The sequence below is a fragment of the Mauremys mutica genome, chromosome 12 (genome assembly GCF_020497125.1).
Source record: "Mauremys mutica isolate MM-2020 ecotype Southern chromosome 12, ASM2049712v1, whole genome shotgun sequence".
Lineage (NCBI taxonomy): Eukaryota > Metazoa > Chordata > Testudines > Geoemydidae > Mauremys > Mauremys mutica.
Window position 1 is genome coordinate 9254598 of NC_059083.1, and position 10984 is coordinate 9265581.

The window sequence follows — 10984 nt, forward strand, 5'->3', positions numbered from 1 at the left end:
GTCGGAAGTTGGGGGATCTGCTGTCGGCGGCCCCCTGCTGGCCTCTCGGAGATCCGGCTGCCCGGCAGGGCTGGGGCTACTCGCTTTTCCCTCTCTCACCCGGTACGTCCCTTGAACCTCTTTTTTGAATGCTCCTAGCTTGTGTGGGTGTTACAGCAGCTGGCGAGAGGCTGGTTCCCGGGGGACGGGGCTAGCCGGAGTCTTTGCAATAAGCCTTTGCTGGAGAAACTCATAACGGGGCAACCTGCCAGCTTCGCTAACTCCTCCGATGACTTAGAACAGGAGCAGTAAAACGGGATGTTTTGCCAGGAAGCTGTCCGGGTGAAGGAGACTGTGGGATCCGTCATTAGTTTGTTGCGTACTTGCTTAGTTAGGGTGACCATAGTCCCGTTTTCGCCGGGACAGTCCCCGTTTTAAGCTCCATCCAGGGTGTCCTGATTTTTTGCAAAACTGAGCATTTGTCCTGTTTGCTCTTGGCAACTGCAGCTGTTTCCAGGGGGGCTGGGGCCAGCCCTGTGTGTGGGGTGGGGCTCAGGCGAGCTGCTCGGGCCGGCCAGCCACCCACAGTCCCGCGCAGTGTCCCGTTTTCCCTTTGGGACATATGATCACCCTAGATTAGTGGCGTTTAGAAGATGTAGAAAGAGAATTATGTCTTTAAAAATGTCTGAGAGTGGGGGGCAGGAGGGAAAGAGAGAGAGATGTGACTGATAGGAGGAGTCCAGTGGCATCTTAAAGACTAACAGATTTATTTGGGCACAAGCAGGAAAGCTTATGCCGAAATAAATCTGTTAGTCTTTAAGGTGCCACCGGACTCCTCCTTGTTTTTGTCGATACAGACTAAGAGGGTTACCCCTTTGACACATGACTCATTTTCAGTTTTCTAAACAAGTGACCTGACCCTCTGAAGGCAGCGCAAATCACTAGAGTATTTGTGTCTCTCTATCCGGGTGGCTTTTGATGCCGTGAAGATTAATATTTAAAAAGACAATACAGAAGAGAACGAACTCAGGTACTGGACACCAGGGAGACAGGTGGGGGTGGGGGTGGTAGGTATTAAATAAATGACATGTGGGAACTGGGATGTGTTTGGAATTCTTCTTATTTCGTATGGCTTGGGTAGGTAGCAATGACTGCTCATTTATAGCTAATGTTTGGAATTTAAAGTACCACTAGGGAAGAATATAGAATCCAATTGCAAGGGGGTGGGGGTGTGTGTGTGTGTGTGGGGGGGGGTCAAAGTTAGACTCAGGACTCAGTTTGTCAGATCACTGTTTTATTAGCACAGTGCTCTGCTAATAACACCCAGATAATGTGAGCACCATGCAAGACACAAACTATCTTATTTATATAGATAAAAGGGTGAGAACTTAACAAGATAACAAAGGAAGCAGAATCAGACAAGTTTACCTGGGCTAGGCATGCATATCTTATTTCCTTACTAACTCTTACCCATCTTCTGTTAATGTTTCACCATTAGCACCATTGCTTATGCCTAATGTTTCTTTTCCTGGCACCTGTATTTTAACATTTCTTATTTCTGCTTAAAGGTACATACAACATTTCTTTAATCCATTCTTATTTTTACAATATAATTTATTCTACTTTTACAATCCCTCTTTTTGGTCAAGCTCACGCCATGACCAACATTTTACTGGGTTTCACATATTAACCATTCTTTATCTCTTTGTTTATCAGCAATATTAAAAATCATCATATTAGCACTCTGTTTTGGGGCAGTCACCTGGGTGGCATGCCTTACACAATTTTGGATACAACAGGAGACTAACTGAAAACATACAAAAATTATTAGGATTCCAAACAGGATAGTCAGGGCTCCCTGAAACAACCAGTTTCCTATGCCAGAGAAATTGGAACAGGTTACTTAGCCACTTCCATAAAGAACTCGGCTCTTCATGGGGAAGATATGCGATTTGTTTTAAGTGGCTAGCGCGATCTATTACCTCGTTGGTATCATCAGGTATAAACACACAACATTGTTTTCCAATGAGAGCACAGGTCCCTCCTTTGGCCGCCAGCACTATGTACAATGCCTGACGGTTTTGGAGGGCCACCTGTCGGATCGCCCGTTTCTTTGGCCAGGGCTCTTAAACTTTCTCCAGTTTTATTTGCCATTATTTTAACTACTGTTTGTAACCTCAGGAGCCTTTTTGCCTGTTGTATTACTCCCCCAAGTGGGATAAAGGAACTGCCAATAGTCTCTTCCCAGGTGTCCATATTGCTGTTCCATATTGTGTTAAATGGACGAAGTCCTCCAGTGAGGAACTGAGTGGGATAGCCAGGACAGGAACACCAGTTTGAGAGTGGGCTGGGATGTGGCTGCAGACCCAGCATTTAGAAGTATTAAGGGTCTGAGCTATCCACACTTGCTGCTGGATAAAAGAATTGTCATTGTGGATTCCCCAGACCTTAAGACACCAGCAGCTGAGGAACAGGCACCACCAGAGGCGCATGTTGGAGGCAGGGCCCTTCTGGTTCTAATAACCTCAACTGAGGGAACCGCACTCATGATTTTACGTCCAGCAGGCGCTAGGCTCACTGCTGCTTCTTCTTGGGCCTTGCTTTAGGTCATCGTCGGCTTCTGGGTATGGCTACACTTGAGAGTTGCAGCGCTGGGAGTTACAGTGCTAGTCGTCCAGCTGTGCAGGGACAGCGCTGGTGTGTGGCCACATTTGCAGCATTTTCAGCACTGTTGGGAGTGATGCATTATGGACAGCTATCCCAGCGTTCAAGCGACAGCAACGTGCTTTCCAAAAGACGGGGTAGGGTGGGGTGGAGTGTAGTGTGACAGGGAGCAGAGGAGAGAGAGAGAGTGGATTTTTGGAGCCGACACTGTGAATTGGCTCCCTGCTTTTGCAAAATCAGAAACTTTTTCCGACCCCTTACTGTTAACTGCAAACAGCCTGCAGGCCAGATAAGCAGCTGCCGACTCCCTTTCTCGCTGCTGTTTCTCTCCTCAAGCAAAAAGCAAACACTCAACCCCTGTGAATCAGGCAGGCAGGGGGGATATCTCATTTGATTGTTCACAGATTGATCACAGCAAACAGGAGCTGTGTTTGTTTTTTTAGATAAGCAGCTCCCAGAGCGGGGCTCCGCTCCGAGTTCACAACAAAACAAAGAGAGGCTGCATAACAAAACAAGGGGGTTAAAAGCATTCTGGGATATCTCCTAATACCCTGGAGGCCAATAGCAGTGCTGGTGTGTGGCCACACTTTACGACCAGCACTGGATCACCAGTGCTGCAATGCTTATTCCCCAGGCAGACCCAGGTGTACGGCCAGCGCTGCAGCCAGGGAGTTGCAGCACTGGATGTGCCCTGCAGGTGTGGACACTTACTAATTGCAGTGCTGGAAAGGCTCCACCAGTGCTGCAAATCTCAAGTGTAGCCATACCCTCTGGCAACCCTTACGAGAGCGTAGATTGTAAGGTATTGCAGGCTGTTCCTCTACATCTTCTTCTGGAGTCAAAATTGACTATGCATGATCCCAAGGTGGTGATTGGTTCACTGGGGGTGGTGCATTCTTACACTGGGAAGCATGTATCCACTCTGCAATGCCAGACAGTTTAACAGCCGTCTGGCTAGTAAGCAGGGCCTGATGATTCTTTGTTGTTCTTTAAGTCTCTTTACTACTTCTTCCCTGACTCTGGCTATAACAATGGCCTTCACACCTTATCTTTTCCTGATGCATACATTCCTCATTCACACAAACAGATTGAGAATACAAACAGTAGTATTTTATATCCAGCAAAAAGGCATTGCAAATTAAACCTTGCTAAGTTTTACAGTTAATAACCAAGACAATTTACATTGAGACCCAGGCCTTTAATGTTTCTCTAATTTATTTAACATAGACACAATAGAGAATCCTGTCTCTTACTACCTAAATCTTAAAACAAAGAGTTAGAGAGGGCCCAATTTGTAATGCATACGGGAAAACAGAATTATAGTCCCAGAGGGTCATTTTTTTCTGCTATTTAAAAAGGGTGGCTAGCAGGATGAAATCAAATTATACTTTAATTATTATGGGACATTATAAAATCCTGCTCCTACATATCCCCCTTTTGACACTAAGATTATTAATCGCCAGTGTCACTTCTTATTTAGTCCATGTAGTAGAAAATACTGGGAGGTGATTTGGGCCTGTGGCTTTAGCTTTGCATACATTTGTTTTATTCATCAGCACATTTTAAACATTTTAATTAAACACATACAATTTAAAACCAAAAACAATTAGGGGTAGTAACATTAGTATGCCAGTAGTTGTGGGAGACCATTCTGAAAATATGTTATACCAATGGTAAGCTGTTATGTCTTTCTGCAGTGGCAATTTTTAACATGTTCCCATTTGCATGTATAATATGAATGGTTCTGTTTCCCACATTGTTTTGTTTTGTTTGTTTGTTTTTGTTTTTAGGAACTATGTTACCTTTTTAAACAGATGATTGGTAACTGTTTGCTATTCAATGCCAAGATTGATAGAGAACTCAGCTAAATCAGTGCTTACAGTAAGCTGAGACTTTTTGGTTGTGGCAAATAGTAAATGTGATTATTGGTAAACACAGTACTTACATTACATGTACATTTGTCTACTGGTGGGTTGCTAACACTTTTATCCTTTTAAAACACTTTTTGTTTTCAAGAATTAACACACACATTGCCCATTATACAATACTTTGGTCTAATTATTAATTTTATTCCACATACAGGATCCTAGTGAGAAGTCTTTACTACAGGGCTTTGGAGCAACAGGCATGGATAAGCATACCCACTTTTGAGGAGTCCACTTGGTACAACCTCTAGTGTCCAATAGTTTTCCTTCGTCCCCAGCCCACTGGCTTGAGCTCTGGGGTAGCCAGAAGGATCCCAGGTGCAATGTGTGGAGTGGGCTAGCTTTCCATATCTTTGCTTCCAGAGCCTGTTGGTGTGCAATTTTAACAACAATTTCTTCACTTAACAAATTTTGTCTTACCGTACTGGAGACATACTGCATTTAGTTATATTGATAGGTATTAAACAATTATTTTTTTCTTTGCTTTAACAGATGTATCAAAACCTTAATATTCTCTGATATTACCCAAAACATCTTATGTTCTAAATATCTGCATTTCAGTACATTCCATAACTATCCCAGGATGTTTTTTAACTTTCATTTGTTTTTGTAATAGGTTGTTCTGTAGCTGGTATTAGCTTTTTCTGATTTTCTGAAAGACAAAAATAACATTTTTCTACCCCTTTCAGGGTGGCATTGATTATTGCTTAAAAGATTCCTTTCTTTTACAAATACCCTTGCTGATTGCAGGCAAAACAGAGGAATTACCCCCATATTTTCCTGTGTTTTTTTGTTCTATAGGCAGGCCAGGTTTTAATGGCTTCTACTTTTTAAGGGTTATGGGGAAATTATTTTACTGTTTAGTTATTAAATCCATGAGGTGGTGTACCTTAAGTTTTTCTTCTTATAGCAGACCAAGTTTGTAATGTTTTTCCTGCTGTGTTAAGCTTTAAGTTTATTCACAGGTGATAGCTGAGAAGCATCATTACCATATTACCTTAAAGAATTTTTCCAAAAATCATACACACTATACATTGTTACAGGGGTACTTACTAACATTACATTCATTTTAATGTTTAATATTAACAGTAACATTAGCGTCAAATCTATTAGAGATATCTTGTTATACCATGTCTTTTATTTAGGCAATTTCTTTTGTGCTGGCAGTTCTCACCTTCCTTTATCAGTTAGGTAATTTGCATCAACACAGGCTTGGCTTTTGGATTTAAAGCAATTAGCAGAGCTCAGAGAGACTGTCTTAAAAGGGACACAATCAACTTCCACCAGAGTTTTGATTTCTTTCCACTTTGAACTCCTGCTTGCAAAACACACAGAGATCTGAAAAAGAAAACACAGTCTATTGCGGCTCTTTTTGGAGCCCTAATAGGATTTTAATTTAGTAGCACGTTCCATTTGCATTTCTTTTACCCCTTTCTACAATATACACTGCCTATGTCCTAGGGGAAAAAGTGCATTCCTTCTATACTACAACTTTTTTTTTTTTTAAACATTAGCCAATATGGCTAACTTTTTTTTTTGTTTTTACAGAGTTTTTATGTACCCTTATCAAAGTGACAGTCTGATTACACAGAGCCATTTTAAGACTGTGTTTTTAACATTGCTTCTTTTTGTTTTGTGCACCTCACCTCTGCTGTTGCTTCAGAGGGTCACTGTTAATTTCTTATTCTTTTACTACAGCACTTATCTGCTATTGTTACAAAAAAACCCCAACCAACCAAACAAAAAGACTCCAGAATCTCTTCCTATTTTCCTGATTTTGACTGCCCTATTGCAGCCATGACTTGGTCTTTTATTTAAAAACATTTTAAATTTTATAAAGAATCAACCTGTGTCTTGCAAAAAGGTTTATCAGTTTTGAAACTTTAAATTAAAGAGTCAAATGATTTTTTAGTGGCATTAAAAACAAAACCAAAACCAATTTATCTTACACCTACAAAACAGGAGTTTTACAAACCAGATGTGCTGGTTTAGATTCTTAGAACTTTACATATTTTCACAGACAAATAGATACACACACATTTGCTTTTCCTTAACATTCCTTTACACTGCTTTGTTTTTACATAGCTGTATATATATTTGGATTATTTACAGGCATTCTTCTGGAAAAGTGCCCATTTTCCCTTCAGAATGGCTGCCAAGAAATCAAGAATTCTCTCTCTTTAACATGGTCCTTTTTAACATTTTTCACAAAGTTTAACTGCTTAATTCTCTCCAGCCTTTGTAGAGTTAACTTTTCACTCTCTTTCCTTAAATCACTTGTTTATCTCCCAGAATGACACCTTTATCACCTCAGATTTCACCATTTTAAGTATTGTTCCAGGGGTTCATGCCTGCACTTACTGCTTTTCTTCCTCCTTACACTATGCCCTTAGGGCTTCCAACCTGTTTTTCAGTTTCTTTATCTGTTGCTTGCCTGCTTTTCTGGGCCCGATCCTGCTTTTTTCCAATAAACCGTTTGTGAGTGATATTGTGGTCATTTCACAATTTTGAAAGAGATGTTTAAGGAAAGGGACCAGGAAGGGTGGGGGTGAGTTGAGGAGCCCCCCCCCACCCCGCTGAATTGATAGTGGAACACTAAAGAATCAGTTTTTGAGGCAGACAACAAAGGGGAACAGAACAAGGGGCTTTTTGTCCTTTTTACAATGAGATGGGAGTATTAAGGGGGTTGGATCGATCCGGGGCGGAGGTTTTTTGAGAACGGGGTAAAGGGGAGCGCTCAGTCTGGTGGTGGGAGAGGAGGCTTTTAATAAAGCTTTTAACTTATTATTTGAATATTTGAGAGAGGCCAGTTTTGATTTTGTCCAGCTACGATTTGCCTCTTCCCACCACTGAATGAAACAATTAACCTCTTCTTTAGCCAATTTAGTTTTGGGTTGGCCAAGTTTGTCCTTTAAGACGTCCACTCGGTCTTTGTTCCAAGATTTTAACAGTGGTCACTGAGTTTTGGAATCCCCCTGAGTTAGCCTAGACCATTTTTCCAGAAATTTTCAGGAGTCCGGACCCTTCTTACAGGAGTCTGGACCCATCCTAAAATACATAAAATGAGCCGACGTTCGTTTAGGGAACTGTCTCGACTTAGACGTCTGGTTACAGGAGGACTTCACACACCAATCGCACAAGAAGGAAATTCGGGTTCGTCAGAACGATGCCCGGTGCAACACATAAAAGGAGCCCAGAGGCTACTGCCTCAATCGCCCTTGCTTTCACACCAGGGGTTTTACCCAAAGTGTGGTGCGGCTGCGATTGTGCAGATTCCACTCACTCAGACCGCGGGGACAGGAACCCCTTGGTTGGCCGATCCCCGGACGGAGATGGCATCCAGACTCAAACACTCCACAGGAGGACGGATAGACACAGAGACAGGACAGTCCTCAGTCCGGACAAAACACAGAAATAATTACCCGACCAGATTCCCGATGTCAGATCCCGGGATCCCTACCAGAACAGAGTGGGAACCAACAGGTTCAATAGTGTAGACATCACTGTGGTCGTGCGCCTTTCCGTTCTGGTGGAGGACCGCTCGGGCCAAATGCCCAGGTGCCGGCTGCCACGGTCATCCTACAAAAACGGTCAGGAATCACACAGCCCCAGTGAAGACGGTTGCCATCTCGGTGGAACCTCCAAATTGTCAAAGTTAGACTCGGGACTCTCAGTTTGTCAGACCACTCTTTTTTATTAGCACAGCTCTCTGCTAATGACACCCAGATAATGTGAGCACCATGCAAGACACAAACTATCTTATTTATACAGATAAAAGGGTGAGAACTTAACAAGATAACAAAGGAAGCAGAATCAGACAAGTTTACCTGGGCTAGGCATGCATATCTTATTTCCTTACTAACTCTTACCCATCTTCTGTTAATGTTTCGCCATTAGCACCATTGTTTATGCCTAATGTTTCTTTTCCTGGCACCTGTATTTTAACATTTCTTATTTCTGCTTAAAGGTACATACAACATTTCTTTAATCCATTCTTATTTTTACAATATAATTTATTCTACTTTTACAGTGTATAAAGCGTTAATGGCTTTACCCTCCTTTATCAAAGACTCAAACCTAGGAGGAGGAGGAGAAGGTGAAGGTGGTGGTGGTGGTGGGGGGAGTAACCTGATTGCAGCAGTTGTTGCGGGAGGGTAAAACAAGTTGTCCCGCTCCTTTGGGTCTTGGTTTGGCTTGGGCTTGCTGTCTAGTAACCCCATGTGGTACGAGATGCCTGTCAGCGAAATGTTCGCAGGTCCGGGGATAATAAACTGGGGAACCCGGCTGGAGATGCCGTGGCACTAAACGCTCCTTTTGGTCGGATAACACTCGAACGCTTTTCCTCTGTGCTTTCTTCGCAATGCCCACTTCCCTAGCTGCGTTGCAATTGTCCTAATACACCCCAGGGAGCTTTCAGCACCAACGTCATTGTAAACCCCTAGTTTAAAAATGCAGTGACATTGCACTGGGGGCGGGGGGGTTATGACTCTGAGATTAAATGTGCGGGGGGGGGGTCTTATGGGCAGGGGCTGCTGGAACAATGTTTATAGGTGGGGGGGGGGCTGATGATAGCAACCAGGCGCTCGGTGTGTATTAACTGCTTCAAGCGGGTGTGTATTAACTGCTTCAGCACCCCAGTCCCTCCCTTCCCGCGGGTGGGCGCTGACTGTCGCTGCTGAGCCCGTGAGAAACTTGCAGCTCGCGCCGGGCTCGTTGGGGGAGCGCAGGGATACTGGGGTGCAGGAACCCCGACTCGTGGGCTGGGCATCGCCGTTCGGCAACCCCTCCGCCTCCCTCCCTCTCCGAGGGCGGGGCCCTCTCTTTCCCCCTTCTCCTCCCCGAGCTGGGGGGGGGGCTCTCCTTTCCTCCCCTGTGGACTGGGGAGGCGGGACCTCTTTTTCCGCCTCCTCCTCTCCCCTCTCCCTCTCTCAGGGCGGGGGGGGGCTCTCTCTCTCTTTTTTTCCCTCTCCCTTCTCCTCTGGGGCGGGGGGTGGGACCTCTCATGTGTCTGGGGGCAGGCGCCCTGGTCCGCTGGCTGGGACACCTGTGTGCAGCATGGAGCTACCTTGGCCCTTCCCCTCCCATGACCCCAAGCTGGTGCTGGGGGTCTGGGGGGGCATCAACACAGGGTGCTTCCCAGGGCACCTTCCCCCTGCCTGTGTTGCCGGTGAGAAAGGGGGGAGGAAAGGGCCACTTCAATGGTTCTATCACCTGCTGAGTGTGCACCTGGCCTTAGAAAATAACTGAAGTAGAAATGGAAAAGTTGCTGTAAATTGAGGCTTTGGACTTGATGATTTAATTGCCTTGATTTTACTCATTCCATTCTGTTCCCCCCTCCCCGCCACTCCTGTTAGGGGATTCTCTACTTGCTCTTGTTTGCAGAAGGTATGTGTGGGGAGGGAGGGGTTTTTTGGTTTTTTCCCCCTCCTGTCCACCTCAGCTGGGTGCCTCTCACATGTGGGCAGGTCGCAGTGGGCGGGGCCCGTAGCAGATCAGGTCTGTGCGCTGGTCGGGTGGGGGGTATCTGGCGGGGGGGCCTGTGCGCTGGTCGGGCGGGGAGGGGTCGGTCGGGGGGTATTGGGGAGGAGGCTGTGCACTGGGGGAGGTTTGAGGGGGCAAAATAAGCGGTTAAATTGCAGGAGCTGAAGTTTCCTCCTGAGACAAGAACTCTGCTGCCGGGGAACAAATCGCCAGAGCGGATGGTTTTGGGGTGGGAGGGAAAATGACGTTTCTCCGTACTGAGAAAAGCCGTCCCCGTTGTTCCCTTGCTACCCAGGGCAGACTCTGTTTCTTTGCCTTTGAACTGATGGGCAAAAGCATCCTAATGCCCCCTCTGAAATGCGTCCCAACAGCCAGGGGTGGCTCCAGACACCAGCGCTTGGGGCGTCAAAAAAATTGGGTAGAAACTCTTAAATGTTCCTCTCCACGGAAATCTTTAGTAAAAGGCGAAAGATTTATACGATCTGAAGAGAAACCAGAGTATATATTGGGGCGTCAAGCCATGGGGGGCGCTCTGCCAGTTGCCACAAGGGGTCTCACGCTTCCTTCAGAGTGGGTCTCACTGCCTCCTAGCCTGAGCCCCTGGGCTCCAGCCCTTCTGGGTCACACTGACATAGGCTCCTGCTCAGAGACTTTTACTGGCTTCAGGGACCAGTGCCCCAGCCAGTATTTGCAGTGACTAAAGCAGCGTTTTCACAACAGCTGGGTTTGTTATTCATCTGGCACACAGCGAAGTCCTTAGCTTAGCAGAGCCGCAGAAAGGTGGGACCAGAGTAAACCAGTGGCCAAGCTGTAGTGGTTCCATCTCAGGCTCTGACTCCTTTGTGAGTGGCGGGAGAGAGCAGCCGGCTTCCTCCAGGAGCTCACACTTTCTCCTCTGCTGGTCAGGTCTCGATCCTTTTGTCCTCAAGCTGGTC

The 10984-nt window shown here is 45.4% G+C and overlaps 1 non-coding gene across 1 annotated transcript; it reads right to left on the reverse strand.

Annotated features, from left to right (window-relative positions):
* Positions 1-10435: 10435 nt before the first annotated feature.
* On the reverse strand, positions 10436-10551 carry LOC123347083. The gene has a single exon (XR_006573037.1). It is a non-coding gene; the product is annotated as a U5 spliceosomal RNA (small nuclear RNA).
* Between the last annotated feature and the right edge of the window lie 433 nt (positions 10552-10984).